At 46.3% G+C, this 21,120-nt stretch overlaps 1 protein-coding gene across 7 annotated transcripts in view; it reads right to left on the bottom strand.

The window, feature by feature from the left end:
* COBL (cordon-bleu WH2 repeat protein) overlaps positions 1–21,120 on the bottom strand; it is a 288,379-nt gene that overhangs the window by 180,840 nt on the left and 86,419 nt on the right. The window lies entirely within an intron of this gene.

The raw sequence follows: 21,120 nt of genomic DNA, 5'->3' as shown, positions 1-21,120 counted from the left end.
GTATACCATTCCTCAGAAATGCCTTCTGGGTTACATGACCTTTTCAAAATCAATAATTGGCACTCTTTGATATTAATGGAAAATGGACAACTAAAAAATAGAGAGAGCATTTTTAAGAGGAAGTGTTCCTGGAAAGAATCAACCTAAAGATGTGTTCGCCACCTGGGAGTGGTGTGACCATAATTCTGACAGATCAGAGTGCGGCTGGCCCAGTTTGCCTGAACCTGCCTTCTCTGAACTCTGGGTGGGTTCCAAATGACAGCTAATTAAGTGATGGGCAGCCTTGCTCCAGCTTAAATCGCAGCCCAGCTCTGGATCTATGGCCAGCTGAGGGTCTGGAACCCACGGATCCAGGAGGAGACAACATCACAATGGGCTGAATTAGCCAGAATGACCATCAGACCAACACCCAACATAGGCCTCTGTGGATGTGGGCAGCAGTCTTGTCTTAACACTCAACCTCATGTTTTCACGTGATTTCTGGTAGGCTTTGAATTCTCAATTCATTTTGCAGGAGACTTCTAAACACCTGACAATGAGTCACCTGTTCTGATGAACATGAACATTTTTAGAAATTCCTGTCTCCTCCAGATTATTCAGGGAATGCAACTGGCCTCACTTTATGCAAGCATTTTATCTCACATATAGGTATATACATGCGTGTATGTGTGTATATATATATATATGTATGTATGTATGTATGTATGTATGTGTGTGTGTATATTATATGTGCAAATACATACACTTATTTATACATGAGGACCTTACTAAAGTATAAATACAGACCCTGGATATTTTATAATAATAGTAATATTTACTCAGCTCCAGGAATACCTATGCTAATAGTAACTTAGGAAGTTCACCTTATTCAGTCCTCAAATTATTTGGCAGCTGAGAAAAGTGAGTGTCAGCGAGCTCTCTCGCTCCCCAGAGACATGGGTTACCAGTACAGGAGCAGGCAGGGACAGCTGTCATGCCTGATTCCCAGGGGCTTGCTCCGCCACCTTTCCCTATGTCCTGCCCTGCTCTAGTTAGGGATGCAACTCAAGCCCTAAACAGGTTCAATTCTCCTGTAGAAAATTCTTCTTTGGGGGCCCACTGGCTGGCCCAAAGAATCTGACATAGCAATTCCATTTCCAGAAATTTATCCTAAAGAAATAACTGCACAGAGGGGCGGAAGATGGCGGCGTGAGTAGAGCAGCGGAAATCTCCTCCCAAAACAACATATATCTATGAAAATATAACAAAGACAACTCTTCCTAAAATAGAGACCAGAAGACACAGGACAACATCCAGACCACATCCACACCTGCGAGAACCCAGCGCCTCGCGAAGGGGGTAAGATACAAGCCCCGGCCCCGCGGGAGCCGAGCGCCCCTCCCCCGAGCTCCCGGCGGAAGAAGAGCAGGCAGAGCGGGAGGGAGACGGAGCCCAGGACTGCCGAACACCCAGCCTCAGCCATCCGGGCCAGAGTGCAGGGCGCTCGATACTAGGAAAACAGGGCAGCAAGAACAGTGAGCAGGCACTGGAGGCTGGGCGCCAGAGGACATAAGAAAAGCGCGCAGCCATTTTTTTTTTGCTTTTTACTGTTTTGTTTTGGCGAGCGCTGTTTGGAAGTCTTAAAGGGATAGGGACCCCAATACTAGGGAAACAGAGCAGAAAGACCGGTGAGCAGAGGCCTGAGGCTGGCACCGGAGAATAAAGAAAAACGAACGACCAACCTTTTTTTTTTTTTTTAATTAAAAACTTTTTTTTTTTTAATTTAAAAATTTTTTTTCTTTTTTTTTTTGGTGGTCGTTTTTTTGTTTTGGCGGGTGCTTTTTGGAAGTCTTAAAGGGGCAGGGCGGGTCACTTAATCCAGAGGTAGGGAATCCGGGATCTCTGGGCACCCTAACCCCTGGGCTGCAGGGAGCAGGGAGGCCCCTTACGGAGATAAATAGCCTCCCAGCAGCTCCTGCTCCAACGCGACTCCACCACTTTGGAGTAGCTGCCCGAGCCAGGCCACGCCCACAGCAACAGCGGAGATTAACTCCATAGGAACCGGGCAGGAAGCAGAAACCCTGTCTGCGTGCAGCTGCCCAGCACAAGCCACTAGAGGTCGCTGTTCTCCCAGGAGAGGAGGGCCACAAACCAACAAGAAAGGAAGTCCTTCCAGCCATCACTCGTCCCAGTTCTCCAGACTATTCCTATCACCATGAAAAGGCAAAGCTACAGGCAGACAAAGATCACAGAGACAACACCAGAGAAGGAGACAGACCTAACCAGTCTTCCTGAAAATGAATTCAAAATAAGAATCATAAACATGCTGACAGAGCTGCAGAGAAATACGCAAGAGAAATGGGATGAAGTCCGGAAGGAGATCACAGATGCCAGAAAGGAGATCGCAGAAATGAAACAAACTCTGGAAGGGTTTATAAGCAGAATGGATAGAATGCAAGAGGCCATTGATGGAATTGAAATCAGAGAACAGGAACGCATAGAAGTTGACATAGAGAGAGATAAAAGGATCTCCAGGAATGAAACAATGTTAAGAGAACTGTGTGACCAATCAAAAAGGAACAATATCCGTATTATAGGGGTCCCAGAAGAAGAAGAGAGAGGAAAAGAGATGGAAAGTATCTTAGAAGAAATAATTGCTGAAAACTTCCCCACACTGGGGGAGGAAGTAATCGAACAGACCACGGAAATACACAGAACCCCCAACAGAAAGGATCCAAGAAGGGCAACATCAAGACACATAATAATTAAAATGGCAAAGATCAAGGACAAGGAAAGAGTGTTAAAGGCAGCTAGAGAGAAAAAGGTCACCTATAAAGGGAAACCCATCAGGCTAACGTCAGATTTCTCAACAGAAACCCTACAGGCCAGAAGAGAATGGCATGATATATTTAATACAATGAAACAGAACGGCCTTGAACCAAGGATACTGTATCCAGCACGACTATCATTCAAATATGACGGTGGGATTAAACAATTCCCAGACAAACAAAAGCTGAGGGAATTTGCTTTCCACAAACCACCTCTACAGAACATCTTACAGGGACTGCTCTAGATGGGAGCACTCCTAGAAAGAGCACAGCACAAAACACCCAACATATAAAGAATCGAGGAGGAGGAACAAGAAGGGAGAGAAGAAAAGAATCTCCAGACAGTGTATATAACAGCTCAATAAGCGAGCTAAGTTAGGCAGTAAGATACTAAAGAGGCTAACCTTGAACCTTTGGTAACCACGAATTTAAAGCCTGCAATGGCAATAAGTACATATCTTTCAATAGTCACCCGAAATGTTAATGGGTTGAATGCACCAATCAAAAGACACAGAGTAACAGAATGGATAAAAAAGCAAGACCCATCTATATGCTGCTTACAAGAAACTCACCTCAAACCCAAAGACATGCACAGACTAAAAGTCAAGGGATGGAAAAACATATTTCAGGCAAACAACAGCGAGAAGACAGCAGGGGTTGCAGTACTAATATCAGACTAAATAGACTTCAAAACAAAGAAAGTAACAAGAGATAAAGAAGGACACTACATAATGATAAAGGGCTCAGTCAAACAAGAGGATATAACCATTCTAAATATATATGCACCCAACACAGGAGCACCAGCATATGTGAAACAAATACTAACAGAACTAAAGGGGGATATAGACTGCAATGCATTCATTCTAGGAGACTTCAACACACCACTCACCCCAAAGGATAGATCCACTGGGCAGAAAATAAGTAAGGACACGGAAGCACTGAACAACACAGTAGAGCAGATGGACCTAATAGACATCTATAGAACTCTACATCCAAAAGCAGCGGGATATACATTCTTCTCAAGTGCACACGGAACATTCTCCAGAATAGACCACATATTCGCCACAAAAAGAGCCTCAGAAAATTCCAAAAGATTGATATCCTACCAACCAACTTTTCAGACCCCAAAGGCATAAAACTAGAAATAAACTGTACAAAGAAAGCAAAGAGGCTCACAAACACATGGACGCTTAACAACACGCTCCTAAATAATCAATGGATCAATGACCAAATCAAAATGGAGATCCAGCAATATATGGAAACAAATGACAACAACAACACTAAGCCCCAACTTCTGTGGGACACAGCAAAAGCAGTCTTAAGAGGAAAGTATATAGCAATCCAAGCATATTTAAAAAAGGAAGAGCAAACCCAAATGAATGATCTAATGTCACAATGATCGAAATTGGAAAAAGAAGAACAGATGAGGCCTAAGGTCAGCAGAAGGAGGGACATAATAAAGATCAGAGAAGAAATAAATAAAATTGAGAAGAATAAAACAATAGCAAAAATCAATGAAACCAAGAGCTGGTTCTTCGAGAAAATAAACAAAATAGATAAGCCTCTAGCCAGACTTATTAAGAAGAAAAGAGAGTCAACAAAAATCAACAGTATCAGAAACGAGAAAGGAAAAATCACGACGGACCCCACGGAAATGCAAAGAATTATTGGAGAATACTATGAAAACCTATATGCTAACAAGCTGGGAAACCTAGGAGAAATGGACAACTTCCTAGAAAAATATAACCTTCCAAGATTGACCCAGGAAGAGACAGAAAATCTAAACAGACCAATTACCAGCAAAGAAATTGAAGCGGTAATCAAAAAACTACCAAAGAACAAAACCCCCGGGCAAGATGGATTTACCTCGGAATTCTATCACACATACAGGGAAGACATAATACCCATTCTCCTTAAAGTTTTCCAAAAAATAGAGGAGGAGGGGATACTCCCAAACTCATTCTATGAAGCTAACATCACCCTAATACCAAAACCAGGCAAAGACCCCACCAAAAAAGAAAACTACAGACCAATATCCCTGATGAACGTAGATGCAAAAATACTCAACAAAATATTAGCAAACCGAATTCAACAATACATCAAAAGGATCATACACCATGACCAAGTGGGATTCACCCCAGGGATGCAAGGATGGTACAACATTCGAAAGTCCATCAACATCATCCACCACATCAACAAAAACAAAGACAAAAACCACATGATCATCTCCATAGATGCTGAAAAAGCATTTGACAAAGTTCAACATCCATTCATGATAAAAACTCTCAGCAAAATGGGAATAAAAGGCAAGTACCTCAACATAATAAAGGCCATCTATGATAAACCCACAGCCAACATTATATTGAACAGCGAGAAGCTGAAAGCATTTCCTCTGAGATCAGGGACTAGACAGGGATGCCCACTCTCTCCACTGTTATTTAACATAGTACTGGAGGTCCTAGCCACGGCAATCAGACAAAATAAAGAAATACAAGGAATCCAGATTGGTAAAGAAGAAGTTAAACTGTCACTATTTGCAGATGACATGATACTGTACATAAAAAACCCTAAAGACTCCACCCCAAAACTACTAGAACTGATATCGGAATACAGCAAAGTTGCAGGATACAAAATCAACACACAGAAATCTGTGGCTTTCCTATATACTAACGATGAACCAACAGAAAGAGAAATCAGGAAAACAACTCCATTCACAATTGCATCAAAAAAAATAAAATACCTAGGAATAAACCTAACCAAAGAAGTGAAAGACTTATACTCTGAAAACTACAAGTCACTCTTAAGAGAAATTAAAGGGGACACTAACAGATGGAAACTCATCCCATGCTCGTGGCTAGGAAGAATTAATATCGTCAAAATGGCCATCCTGCCCAAAGCAATATACAGATTTGATGCAATCCCTATGAAACTACCAGCAACATTCTTCAATGAACTGGAACAAATAATTCAAAAATTCATATGGAAACACCAAAGACCCCGAATAGCCAAAGCAATCCTGAGAAAGAAGAATAAAGTAGGGGGGATCTCACTCCCCAACTTCAAGCTCTACTATAAAGCCATAGTAATCAAGACAATTTGGTACTGGCACAAGAGCAGAGCCACAGACCAATGGAACAGACTAGAGAATCCAGACATTAACCCAGACATATATGGTCAATTAATATTTGATAAAGGAGCCATGGACATACAATGGCGAAATGACAGTCTCTTCAACAGGTGGTGCTGGCAAAACTGGACAGCTACATGTAGGAGAATGAAACTGGACCATTGTCTAACCCCATATACAAAAGTAAACTCAAAATGGATCAAAGACCTGAATGTAAGCCATGAAACCATTAAACTCTTGGAAGAAAACATAGGCAAAAACCTCTTAGACATAAACATGAGTGACCTCTTCTTGAACATATCTCCCCAGGCAAGGAAAACAACAGCAAAAATGAGTAAGTGGGACTATCTTAAGCTGAAAAGCTTCTGTACAGCAAAAGACACCATCAATAGAACAAGAAGGATCCCTACAGTATGGGAGAATATATTTGAAAATGACACATCCGATAAAGGCTTGACGTCCAGAATATATAAGGAGCTCACACGCCTCAACAAACAAAAAACAAATAACCCAATTAAAAAATGGGCAGAGGAACTGAACAGACAGTTCTCCAAAAAAGAAATACAGATGGCCAACAGACACATGAAAAGATGCTCCACATCGCTAATTATCAGAGAAATGCAAATTAAAACTACAATGAGGTATCACCTCACACCAGTAAGGATGGCTGCCATCCAAAAGACAAACAACAACAAATGTTGACGAGGCTGTGGAGAAAGGGGAACCCTCCTACACTGCTGGTGGGAATTTAAGTTAGTTCAACCATTGTGGAAAGCAGTATGGAGGTACATCAAAATGCTCAAAACAGACTTACCATTTGACCCAGGAATTCCACTCCTAGGAATTTACCCTAAGAACGCAGCAATCAAGTTTGAGAAAGACAGATGCACCCCTATGTTTATTGCAGCACTATTTACAATAGCCAAGAATTGGAAGCAACCTAAATGTCCATCGATAGATGAATGGATAAAGAAGATGTGGTACATATACACAATGGAATACTACTCAGCCATAAGAAAAGGGCAAATCCAATCATTTGCAGCAACATGGATGGAGCTGGAGGGTATTATGCTCAGTGAAACAAGCTAAGCGGAGAAAGAGAAATACCAAATGATTTCACTTATCTGTGGAATATAAGAACAAAGGAAAAACTGAAGGAACAAAACAGCAGCAGAATCACAGAACTCAAGAATGGACTAACAGGTACCAAAGGGAAAGGGACTGGGGAGGATGGGTGGGTAGGGAGGGATAAGGGGGGGAGAAGTAGGGGGGTATTAAGATTAGCATGCATGGGGGGGTAGGAGAAAAGGGAGGGCTGTACAACACAGAGAAGGCAAGTAGTGATTCTACAACATTTTGCTATGCTGATGGACAGTGACTGTAAAGGGGTTTATAGGGGAGACCTGGTATAGGGGAGAGCCTAGTTAACATAATATTCGTCATGTAAGTGTAGATTAGTGATACCAAAAACAAAGCAAAAAAAAAAAAAAAAAAGGGCAATTCCTGTGTGGTAACCTCCAACGAGTTCTACACAAGGGTATAAAGGGCATATAAAAGTGTAGGCAAAGGGTCTGTTTGTGTTTATACAAAGGATCAAAGCCTAATTGGGCTACCCTGAAAATGAACTAAGATACGATATGAAAAAGAACTTCCAACATCTGCACTCTCTGGAAGACTCATGCCAGAAGATGATCATCAAAAAACCCCAACAAAGATCCACGCACTGCTACAGCTGTAGATGCACTCATCCCACCAGTTCCTGGACTTGCCATGGGAATGAGGAAGGAGATATCTAAGCTGGCCTGTGCATACAGTAAAACAACAAAATTGGACTGGATCTATACTGTTGGAACTCAACCAAGAATTTGGAGAAGTGCAAATTGTAGCGCTCCAAAGTCTTACAACTACAAACTATTTACTGTTAAAAGAACATATGGCATGTGAACAGTCCCCAGGAATGGGTTGTTTTAATTTGTCTGATTTCTCTCAGACTGTTCAAGTTCAGTTGGACAATATCCACCATATCATAGATAAGTTTTCACAAATGCCTAAGGTGCCTAACTGGTTTTCTTGGTTTCACTGCAGATGGCTGGTAATTACAGATATGCTTTGGTTATGTAACTATATATACTCCTATTATGTTAATGTGTGTGTGCAATTTAAGTAGTAGCTTAAAACCTATACATGCTGAAGTTACTCTACAAGAAGATATGTCAAAGAAATAATCAATCTTCCCATGTTTTCTTCCGCCTGCTACTTCTATAGCTTTTCTTCTTCCTTCCTAATTACAACCCTTAAACAGAATTCGTGCCTCATATCAAATCTACCGAGTATCATAATTCTTCCAAGTGGTAAAGATACCTCAAGACAAATGCTGGGCATAGAAGCTACAGGGCATAAATATGCAAAGAAATAAAAAGCTAACCTTTTCAAACAGTAAGGCTTCTCTCTCACTTACCAACTTTACATTTCCCTGTATGGCCCCGGAAGATGACTGGTTAGCCAGAGACGGGTAAGATTCCTCAAAGGAGGAACAACCTAAGACAGGCACAGTTGCAGGGGGGCCATCAGGTGAGAAATTGGGGATCAACAGAGGTGAGGCTTAGAACCTCACCCCCCCTGTTCTGAGAGAAATCTTCTGCATACGTGGATGTTTTATTGCCCTGGTCTAGCTTGGATTAACACATAGTCTACAGGCACACACCTGATCATCTACATTTGCTCTCTTACAACACTAAACTATGTTTTCTACCTTTATCTCGTATCTACCTACCACTTCAGCATTTTATTAAAAATAATAATAATAAAGAGAGAAATGTGGTATCCACATATAAATCAAGTATAAAAACCAAATGAGTATTCATATTTGAACTGACTGTTTAGAGTTCATAATGCATGAGCAAAACCGAAAGTTTCTGTGATGACTGCCCTTGTACTGTTCACCATGTAACTTATTCATTATGTAAGAATTTGTTCTACATGTAAGAACTCGTTTGTTATGCCTCAGAAGATTGGAGACTGACGAAAATTAGGCTTGGGTTGGATTAATGACTGTGCATTGAGCACTGACTCCCCTATACAGAATTTTATTGTCGTTAACAACCATTTGATCAATAAATATGAGAGATTCCCTCACAAAAAAAAAAAAAAAAAAAAAAAAAGGACAGACTTCCAATGGTAAAATAATAAGTAACCGGGATGTAATGTATAGCATAAGGAATATAGTCAAGATATTGTAACAGCTTGGTAGGGTGATAGCTGGAACCTCGAATTATGTATATAAATGTTCTACCACTGTGTTGTACACTTGAAACTAATGTAATGTAATACTGTGCGTCAACTACCCTTCAATAAAAAATATTAAAAAAAAAAATGCACATACAATGACAAATAACATCATTTTCATGTGCATATATATGTAATGTGTATATGTGAAATACAAATATAAATTAGAAATTCAACTCAAAAAAAAAAAATGGCCAGTATGGTAAATTTTAAGTTATGTGTATTTCATCACCACTTAATCATAAAAATCTCACCCTAGTCATGTATCAGTTCATACTTATAGTCTGACTGTCAGAGCACACACTTCTTCCCCTCAGAAGACTCCTGCTTTGGCACCCCTCGGCCCCTGCCTCTTATGTCCATCCACATACAAGAGGCTTCTGGGAGACAGGATGGGGGATGCAGAGCCTGACAAAGGTGGAGGCTAACCCCGCAGCCCAGCAGGAAGCAGGGCGGGTCCTGGGCTCCTCAGGCAATGCCTCACCGAGCAAGATGCTTGCCCGCCCTCTGCTCCCTCCAAGTTAGAAAGCTGGGTGTGCTGGGACAGAAACAATTTATAAGATGAAAAAAATATATAAAACATGCCTGGAATTTCAAATGTCAGTCAATGGAAGGTCCAACTGGTTTCAGCTTAAGAGAATCACGTATTTACTGTCTGCATTTCAGGGCAAGGTTTGCTAGCTCCCACATCAGCTGGGACACTGCCAGCAGGGTTTTATTCTAAGAACTCCTCGACGTGCAGCAGAATGCTCACGATCTGCCCCCTGAAAGTCACACCATCTACCACGGATGGTGTGTACTGCACATTTGATGTCACTGGGGCTCAATGCATGCAAATCCTAGGGCAGGAGACAGGCAGCTGACTTAAAATAAAGCCCAACTCTCCAGCCAGTGCCCAACCTCTTACTGGGTTGCCCAGAGCCCCCATAATAAGAGGAGCCTGGAGCCCGCAGGACCTGCAGACAAAGAGAGAAAATCCAGGCATCTCTGTTTCCCTGGTCAGAGCCCAAAGAGCGCTCCTCTGCTTGATGTTTCTGCTCAAACATGTTCTTATTGTCTAAGAGCAGAGACACTGAAGTCAATGCCAGGCTGCTGCCTGCTCACCCGAGCATCACACCCTACATGACTGACACCCATTGACCTTGCTGGCTGCCCAGGCAGGAAGCAGAATAAACAGCATCTGCTTAGGGGAATTTTACATAGAATCCAGGCCCACCCCATTCCTCCCGGTTACGATCCACCTGTGAGGCAAGCTCTGCCTAAATGGGTCGGCTTATGCCGCAGGCAGAAGGCAGTCACCATTCTCTCCCCAGTATTCTCCTAAAGCAGGACCTTTGCTTCCTCCTGGAGTTGGAAAGTTGGAAACAAGCTGCCAGGTTCCCAGGGTCCCTCGCTGTTGCTATGGTCTGTGTTCCTCCTGCTAGCAGCCGGACAGGCCTCTGCCACAGCCCCATGGAGGCTGTCAGTTGCATCTGAGCAGGAGAGATCCATCTGCTGACCCAAGACTTGGTTGCTGGGCCTCGTCCTGACCTCCCAAATCAGACTCCGCATTTGACAGGGCTCCAGTGACTGCTAGTGTGACAAAGAACTCGTGATCTGAGCACCACTGGCTTGGTAGAAGCAGCAGAGAAAGGGGGATAGAAGTAACAGGATTCCCAATAATGATACCATTGAACATTATTTTGCATACTTATTTAACTTCTCCTATGAAGAGCCATGTGTGTCTGGGAAGACAGTCATCCACTAAACAAATATGTGATTGGTCCCATCACACCTCAGGACCATCCCAAGACTGAGACCACAGTCTTAAGTTCCTCCACAAACTCTAGGTCTCCAAGGGTGCAAGGATATTAAATGGGCAAAAGCAGAGGTAAAACAAACACTTAGAGAAGGAATAAGAGTGACGCTATGTGAACAACAAAGGACAAGCAGGCTCTGGAGGGATTACAAAGGGCTCTGATTTAGTCTGAGTTCAGGAAGTTTCCAGAAGTGACTTGTGAGCACAGATCTGAAAAATCAGCTGGAGGTGGCAAGGAGAAGTGTGAGCATAAAGGCATGTCCAGCAGGGTGGGAAGGGCACAGGATGTTGGACAAATCAGAGCAAGGCTGGAGTGCAGTGCGCCCAAGGGCAGGGGGCCTTATGTGAAGCAGAGGGCAAGAGTAGATGGGATTATGGGAGCCCTGGGCACCCCAATAAGGACTTGGGAAATTTCCTATGAACAACATGAACAAAACAATGTCTGTTCTCAAGAAGCATGCACAGGAGCACATATATACACACATGTCTGCACACATACTAAGAGCTCTGGAAGGTAAGATCACAAACAAGTGCAATTCCAGGCAGCTGACCTTCAAACCCAAATGAGAAATCCCACCAACACAGGCAGCAAACAAGAGAGGTGCAGGGGCTAGAAAGAATTAGGGGCAGAAAGATATGGATGAGCAGGACTACAAGAAGATTCGAGCATGTTCGAAGAAGAGCGTGGGCTCCAACTGGGTGAAGAAGCAGTGGGTTTGGGATCAGAAGCGACTGCTGGGGACCCACAAACACCCCGGGCTCCTGCCAGATTTTGTGCTCTTGTGTTTCCACCCCAGCAAAATGGATCTGTCAGTTTTAACCTAGGTAACACGTAGGACGGCACAGGACCTGGGAAGGAGTAGGTGCTCAGAAGAGGTCACCCGTCCTTGAGTACTCGCTAATGCTCCCTCAGAGGGTACTGGACCAATGAAGAGATCTAAAATGGACTTAATACTGTGCTGAGCTCATTTACAGCAAAAAGGTGTACCATGTTAGCATGGGAACTTAAATGTACTTGGGTGTGTTTGTTTTTTTAAACAAATGTTTTACAGATTTCTGAAGTAATTACAGAATTCCTAAGTAAAATTTTCTGCAAAAAAATTCATCTCTGTAACACATTCTTAAAACTAGAGTTTACCAATCCTTAAAGATCTACAATCAGATGTTAGCCAACCAAAATGTAAAAGATTTTTTTAACAAGTGCAGTGATTTCAACTTTTTAAAAAATTAGTAGCTGCCTACATGAGGTCACGTGTGCTGTACTCACAGCTACCCCACTCAGCACCAGTGTTGGGTGGGGTTGGGCCTACGCCTAAAACAAATTATGAACGACATAACCCCCTACCGTGAGGGGAAAGGGATCCCCCAAAGTTCAACGCAAGTCCTACATGGCTTCAGCAGAGACCATGTTTGTTCTCTGTTGCCCAAGACCTTGACAAGGAGGTCCTGCCCTTTAAATTAGCCGTGTGCAGTGTCAAACAGGCAATCTCAGTACTGTGCTTGGAGGATTATTAAATCGTTTCATCAAATTAAGGGATCTTGTCAAGTTATCTGTATAAAAAACAAAAGCTACCTTAACGGAGATGGCGTTGGTGTAAATGATGGCCATCGTCTTAAAGTCAGAAGATTAACATGCATGACGAGAAACTGAAATACAAAGATATAACTCTCTACATGTAAAACTGAATGTTGGTTATTTCAGCCAACTATCACAAGCCAGACAGCAGTGTTGAGCTGTGATTCAGAGGCAGCCTCATCTCACAGCGAGGCTCCACCACTTACTATTCATATGATTTCAGCCCCTGAGGTATTCCTGTGCGCCTCAGTTTCCTCACCTGGAGAAGGGAATGACACTGTAGGATTGCTCCAAAGCTTTGACGGAAGAATACTCAGCCCAGAGACTAGCTAGCATGCAAGTTCCCAATAGATGTTAGCTATTACAACATGCTAATCAGTTAACTTTCTTAATGTGGCATTTGTACTTGCTTTTACTTAACTTGTAAAATGTTTGCACTTTAGCTTTATGTTTGTAATTATTTAAGAAAAATGTCACACATTTAATTTAGTAGAAGTCACCTTTTCTTCCCATCTCTCTTAACTGGGTCTACACACCACTCAAGTTTTGAGACAGGTGGCTAGACTGCAGTCCCACAATCTATTGGGCAGTCCCCTGCTGCTCCTCAGAGCTGTTAAGGCATCTCTAACCACATGTCTGAACGGGAGGGGCTGGCCAGGATGACACTGACTCTCCAGAGCCGACCGTGAGCATGAGAACAGGGCCCTCTGCCCCAGCACCTGCAGAGGAAGGGCTGTGCAATGCCTGCCCCCCAGCCTCCTCTCTGCTCACTGGGTCCTGCCTGGGAGGCACACGTGACCTCGGACTGGGTGCCTCACATTTGCCTTAGAGAAGAGAGTTACTGCTTTTAAGAGAAGAGGGTCACCCCTCCTGAGGTCACAGTCAAGGCAGCCCCAATCCCAAGAACAGTCTAGAGCCTTTCAAAACACATCCACATGAGCAGAAGATGCTCTGCTCTGAACAGAGCCAGACATCCTCGGAGGACTCAGCTCAAGACGCTCCTGTAGAGAGATCAGGGTCCTCCCTCTGCCTCCCATCCTGTGCAAGGGTATCACCGCCTGGGAGCCCTCCATGTCACACAGTGCCTGGCAGGCTAGGGGCTGCACTGACCCTGATCCTCAGCCCCCAGCTCCTTCCTCTGTGTGACTCTCCTTCGGCCTTGTCCACTCAGGAACCACCCTGAGGTCTGGATTTCAGAGGGAGGCCTGCAGATCACCTTACACTTCAGGGTCACACCCAGGAAGAGCCTTGAACATGGTTGGCATCACCATGGCAGTTTTGTAAGTGCATTTTATCGAGTGGGTAGTTTCCGTTTGTCAGACACATCTATAGCTCTCTCAGGAGACTCAGTGGAAGCTTAACGAAGGGCCTGGGTGTGTGGACCAGGCAGACTCCGGGCATCAGCAAGGAGCAGGCCCTTCTACTGGCTGACAACACCCGTGTGTTTATCCTTCCCAAAAAAGTGCAACAAAGACATCAGATCCCAAAGCCAACACTAGGAATAGACTAACTTAATTGCTAGAAACGAGGACAAAAAATACCGTGGCAGCAACCTGGGCAGCAGGTCCTCACAACTGTGCTCGGCACAGGGGGCCACAATGCAGGCGAGCACTGTCCCCTCCTGCCCAGCCCAGCCAGAAGCGAGGGACAGGGACTGGAACTTTCTGGGAAGTTCTGGAAAGTTTAGATGGCATCCCAAGTAGAAGCCATTAGACAAAATCCCCCTCATAATTGCCATGTGATTTGCAGGCAGTCCTTCCCATGTCTCACTGGTCGCTTCCTTGGATAGATTCTACATTTAGCTATGGTTTTAACACATGAATTACAATCTGTTTCCAGCCCCTGCTTAGAACCTTCAGTGCTTTTCTTTATAGGAATCAATACAGCATTGGGGCCCGGCCCAGTCTCTGAGCCCGGGAGCCCTGGGATGTCCTACCTCCATGCCTGCCAGCCCCAGCTCGGCACCCACTCTGTTCCTACAGACTTCTTATTCCTGGAATAAGCACGCGCTCCCTTGTCAAGGCCTTCACACACGCTGCTCGCCTGCTGGAAATGCTCTGCCCACTCCTCTTGACTCCTTTCCAACCTCCAGGACAAACTGAATGGCGTGCACGTTCCACTCCCTGCAAAGGCCTTCCCCATACTCCCAACATGGCCCGTTATCCTCTAGCAGTCTCGCTGGCTTCCTTCCCACTCTCCTGATTTGCATTCACAGGGTTTTGTTCAGCTGTTTGTGACCAGCCACGAAGCTAGACTTAAACTCCAAGAGAACAGAGGCCATGACTTCTGTGTTCATCACCAGAGAGGGTAACTTGGCAACCGCTTGCTGTATGAGTGACTGAGTTCGTCCCCGATGGGATTCTGCTGCCCAGTTAACAACCAGGAGAAGGTGAACGTGCAGACACCTAGGCCAAATGCCCAGAGGACAGCAGGGTGCTCCTAAGGGCAGACCGGACTGGCTGCCATGGGAGCCACTGAGCCCCCCACCCACACCCTGTCACCAGCTCTCGCATCTCTAAGTCCAACACCAATGGGCTTTAGCTCTCACACTCTGAACACTACTACATGCCTCCATGCCAAGCACTCTGCGCATACTCTGTCCCCACAACAGCTTCACATGACAGGTTTGCCCACTGCATTTTACAGATGGGATGACTGAGGGTGCAGCAGGTTAAATACCTTTCTCATGATCACACAGCTGGAAACACACCCGTACCAGCTGAGGCCTCTCTGAGTGTAAGATACTACCCTGGCCGTGATGTACCACCTCCCCTCTCCTTCATTTTTCCTGAAAACAAAAACCCCTGGACACTTGGCAGGTTGGTGCTGAAACGCTCAGGCTCTGTGCCACGTGGTAGAATGTGGCAGCCCATGGCGGCAGCTATGAGGACAGGGCAGGCCAGGAAGCACTCTCTGGTGAAATTTCTGGCACACAGTCATAGAGATGAGCCCTCTGCTATGAGGGGGGTCTGGACAAGCCTTGTTCTTAGTAGAGTCAGAGCCCCCACAAATGCCATTCAGTGCTCAAGGCTGCTCACAGTGCCCACGAGTCATGGGGACTTCATTCAGCACCCTCACAGACCGGAGAAGAAGGTGGAGCCTTGGGGACGGGACAGGAGCTGGTCAGTCCTCAGGGTCCTCAGTGCCTTTCGGGATAGGTGCGCCGAGGATCTGAGGAGGGCTGTGGATCAGCTCTCCAGGCAAGGTGCACAAGGCACCTTCCCATGCACACAATCCCTGCAGTCCCGAGAGGGACAGGGATCCAGGCAGAGCCCCCAAATGCCTTCTCTTGTAGCTCAGCAGCTCCCAAACCAGGGCAGTGCTCCCACCAAGAAGAGAGCTCCTTCTAATAAGAAGAAATGAGCAAATCCCCCAGATGCTTTCCTACTATCTTTGCCTTTACAAACAAATCTTATATAAGAGAGACATTCAACAGAAGATGCAGATGAGTAAGGACTAGACACATGTATCTAAGAAACTCAAACTAGGAGAAGACCTCTGAGCTGCCCCTTGAAGGCGAGCCACAGCATAAGGTAGTTAATACCACACCGTTCCAGTAAGCCAGGGGGGAAAGGCTTCCTCATAAAATACCACACTTCAGGGCAATGTGGAGACACCATCGTCTGGAATTCTGCCCCAGAACACCCTTTTACGGCTGCAAAGAGTCCCCAGCCCCGCTGACACGCTGGAGTCGGAAAGATGCAAGCTCAAGTCTAGCGAAGCTACTGCCGGCTGTGAGCTGAACAGAGACAGACTGCAGTGGTATCTGATGAGCTTAAGGTGGGGTTTAAATGAAACAACGTGTGAGAGGTTTCATGCATAGCACTGGTGCAGTTCGTGCTCAGGGACCAGTAGCAGTTAGGATTACTTTTGCTGCCATTAGCAGGCTTACTCCTTAGAACAAACAAACAAGCCTCCCGTCTCCATGAAGGTAGAGCAGAAACTGGCTCCTCAAGAAACCCAATAAGGCTCATTTGTGCAGCAAATGCATTCAAAACCAGCAAAGAAATCCTACTCACAATGGAATTTCAGTTGTGACGTAGGGTTGGAGAAGCTTTCAGCAATTCAACAGAAAAAGATTAGCTTTCTTGATAGGATTTTCATAGACATAATAATAAAAGATATCTGTAACACTAACCAAATTCTAAACTGGGCCGGTATATATGGGAACACTGGTATCTCCGCACACATCAAGTAAATATTCAAAGAGGAACATTTGAGAGCTAAATCCCACAGCTATCATCCAACTCCCAGTCAGTTAAGATGGACAAATACTCCCGATGAAGCTCAGCAGGGTAGTTTGTGCTCCAAGTTCAGATAAAAACAAGTTGTTGCACTGTTGAACATTACAGAGAGAGAATTGCTTGTTCCAGAAAGTAGGCAGTGCTAATTCACTGAGGTTTGAACATTCTTATTATATGAAATGAAGAAAAAAAAATGAAATAGATCAGGAGAACACTCACTGATTCCCAAACCACCTGGCCATGTTTGCACATATCACAAACTCTCCCCTGCCCCCGCCTGGAGCAGCTTGCTTTGCTCCCCTATGAAGAGAGCAGAGGGTCTTTACACTTGGCCAACACAGTCCCAGGAGATAAAGGTGCTTCCCTGGACTGGGAGCAGAGGCAAAGCAGTGCCATGAGAACAAGCAGAGGCCTCTGATCTGACCCAGCCTAGTGACTTATTAATCAAGGTGCCACCCAATGCAGGGTTTGTTCAGAGCAAGTGGCAGCACCAGTCCCTGCACTTGCTGGCATGCTCAGCTGCACACACGACCAACGAACAAAATCACAGGTCACCTTGGGTCACTCGTTCAAAGTCACAGACCTTCTGAACTGCAAAAATGAACTACTAAAAGGCAGAGCTATTTAGGAGGAGGGGCAAAGTGCCGTCTTTAATGAGGATGCAGGGCAGCAACCTGCTGCTCTCGGGCAAAGTTCCACCTGTCCACCACCTACCTTCCTGCAGTGGGCTGGTGTGGGCGATGCATGAGTTCCCTCAGGAGGAAAGTCTGGTTATTCTTCCAAAGATAAGTCAGGCCTTTAGCTTGGCTAACCAAGCCTGTGCAAACAAGCATTTTGTAAATTTGTATAATTCAATTCTTGTCATCTCCCATGCAGGATTTAGCACCTTCCTTCCCTGAAGCATTTTCCATTTTTTATCTTCTTTTCTCCAAAATACTCTGAGACCAGCAGCTCACTGTTTTCTAGCAGCCACACTCTGAGGTGTGTGGTTTTTCAAGCTTGAAGGCCTAATTCCGTTTCTACCAAATACCACTGTCCCAGGATTACCAACGATGCTGCCACACAGATAATGCGTGCCCTATGAGCCTGGTGCCCTCTCAGCTCTCAAGCCAAGGGCCAAAGGTCCCAATGAGGGCACAGCAGGCTTGGGGATGACAGCTTCTGGCTGCCAGGACAGCACCTTTCCCCCTTTGGCCTCTGAAGTCTGCTCCATGTGAGCTGTCATGTCACCGAGTTACCTGCTTCCCTGGCTGGCAGCCCCCAGGGTTCTGGTAGACCTCCCGCTGCCACTGGGGAGGCATGGCCAGTCCAACACAGCCCCCCACCACCTCCACCAGGAAGCAAGGAGTGGGCCAGTGTGGGAGATACAGGAGGGGCGATGCTGCCCCTCAGCTGCCCCAGGGAAGACACCAGCCCCCTAAGAGCTTCACTGCAGAGGCCACACCCACACCCTATCCCCACCTCCCTCACACAAACCAGAGACTGTGTAAGTCAGCTGGTTTTAGGCCAGTCTTGCATGCAACACAGCCTCCCTGCCTCTCCCTTTCAGGTCAGTGGCTTCACTACTGGCCAAGGTTTCTACCTCACTGTCATCTCCATCTACCCCTGCCCCCTCCACCTCCTCCTACTAGTCCAGTGGCTACACCAAGCGGGTTCCCACTCTGCCATGTCTCCTTTCCAGGCTGCTGTCTTCTCTCTCCCAGATCATTACAGCAGACTCCTAAGGACTCTCCTCCTTCATCCCCTTCTGAGTCCCACCCTCCCAGGCTGAGAGGAGTCTTCCTCAAGGACAGCTGCACCCAACATTCCCTGCTCGAAACACATCAGTGGTCCCACTCCTCGTGGGGTGAATTCCAAACACCTCTGCCTGAGCTGCTTCATCCTAATGTGTTTGTTCCATGCCCCCTCATCAGCTACCCTCTGTCACCTGAACCTCAGTGTCCTGCACACTGGAGGCCTCTCCCCATCCACCCCACCTCCCTGTCAATCCCTCACCAGCTCCATCTGGGAAGTCCTCGTCGATGAGTGCAAGAAGGCAGGAGTGAACTCATGGTAGTGGACTATCATGGGGAAGGCGGTCACGGAGGAGAGGACCCTGGAGGAGGGACAGGCAGCGAGGGTAATGACACTGGAGTTCATACCTAGCATCACAGCTAACCAGTAAGTGACCTCACACCGTGTATTCACCCCCCTGTTGCCTCCAGTCGCTCACCTGTATAATGGGGATAATACAGCAACTGCTCCTAGGATCGTAGTTAGGTTAAGTGATCTCATTTTTCTCCAACCCCTTTTACAGAGCCTGGCACCTGAGCCTCAGCTGGTAACTATCGCTACACAGGGTGGTACTGGCCCATCTTGTTCTTACATAGCCACAAAGCCTGAAAGCTGAGATGAAGACCCCAGGCTCTAGATGCTAGAAGGCCCCCTGCCAGCCCTCACAAAGAAGAAAGCACTGCTGCCCACCCCTCTAGCATATTCAAGAGAAGACCAGAGGCCCACAGGCAGCAAAGGCTCTCCACGGCCAGCCTGTGAGGCCACATCACCACGCCCCATGCTGGACCTGGTGCTTCTCCATCCTCCCCCAAATCCAGCAAGGGTCCTTCCTGGAGAACTACGCAGACCTGGCGCTGCCCAGGAGCACTGTGACGTGGGCTGCGGTGTTCAGGAACAACACTGATGCCTGTGTCTCTGGCCTAATGAGTTTTAGAGGGAGGCTGGCAGGAGCTGCCCATGTATCAAGGTGACAGAGAGAGTCAGTGATGGGCAACCTACAGGCCCACTGGTTGGAGTCCGAGAAAACCGAGGTCCTGAGGCAGGCGGAGGGTGCAGGGCTCAGCAGACCTGAGAGACCTGAGAGTAACCTGAGCAAGATGACAGCCTGGGGGGCCTGGGTTGGGGCTGGGGCGGGGGCCAGGCCCGGGGTAGGGGTTGAAGTCGGGGCTGGGCTGAGCTGGAAGAGGCTGCAGCTGCACACAGCACAGAATTCCCCAGATACTCACAAACCCACAGAGGACACAGCAGGGGGCCACAGGCTGCTGCCGCACAGCTGGCATGCTGACCAGCAAGGTCCCTGCAGAGGACAGGCCCTGGCTCCTCCCCCACAGTCTGTGCCCACCCCCACCCAGGCCTCAAAAGCAGCCCCAGGGGCCCTGAGGAGCCTGAGAGCAGGCCGGGCAGCAGCAGCCTCCCCAGCAGGTGCGAGGGTCAGGCCTGAGCAGGGAGCAGGGTGGGGAGGGGCAGCTTCAGCTCATGTGGAGCTGAGCTTCTTAACAGGCAAGAAATGAGGCCATTCTGGTGGAGGACAAGAACTAAAGGCTACAGGGCTGCCCGAGGCATGTTCCAGGATGGGGGCGCTGGCAGGGATATGCCCACACCCACTGAGCCCAGCCCACTCTGTAAGTGGGCTGCACAGCTTCTTCAGAAATGGAAATGGCCCCAAAAAGAGAGGAAGAAGAGAAGAGCAGCGAAAAAGCAAAGAACCATCATGTAAGCTCAATCTCTTCCTTCTCCCTCCTCTGGAAGATCCAGAGGGGAGGGCAGGACTGGGGATTCCCTGGGACCTGCCTGGCTGTGGTCTGGAAGGACCGGAGAAGGCGCCACTCTGATAACCAGGAGGCTGGTGCCTCCAGGGCGTCCCTAGGCTGAGGCTTGGCATCAGGGGCTGGCCTTACTTCCCAGAGAAAACACCAGCCAGAGATGGTGATGACTTTCTGCTCAGCACTTGCTCAACGTGTCCCTGGGTGTTTGCCATTAGTAGCCACATCCCATGAAACTACTCAGGAAGCTGTGAGTTCAACGATTAAAGTGTTAAATAAAGGTAATTACGGATAAGCAAGGAATAAATTATACAATGTGATAAAACAGAAATGGTAAATAGTGTACTACACAAGAGGAAGCAGAGAAAATAGAAACAGCAATTAAGGTCTTGAATACACCAGTATGAAAGGTGACAGAGATTACTTATAATGAAATTCCTTATGGCTTAAGCACACTTTGGGTTGTAACACACATCTAATTATCTATAGTGACAGAAAACCCCTTAGTTTTACATCTGCATTCAAGAAGACATACTGCCCAATGAGCACTGATTTTAGCTCGACAGGCCTATGGCAGAACACAGTTCTCCCCGATCCACTATCAGAACTGGGAAGTGGTAAGAAATATCAGTAAACCCCCATCACAGACAGAACAGAGGTGCCAAAGCCGGGATAACAAGAAAATCACAGGGATAAACAGTTTGCTTTGGAGCTGCATACTCTTGCCTTTTTTCCCCCTTCAGTGGG

Source organism: Manis pentadactyla, chromosome 7, assembly GCF_030020395.1.
Source record: "Manis pentadactyla isolate mManPen7 chromosome 7, mManPen7.hap1, whole genome shotgun sequence".
In the NCBI taxonomy this organism is placed as follows: Eukaryota; Metazoa; Chordata; class Mammalia; order Pholidota; family Manidae; genus Manis; species Manis pentadactyla.
This window is presented reverse-complemented; position numbering and strand designations above follow the sequence as displayed.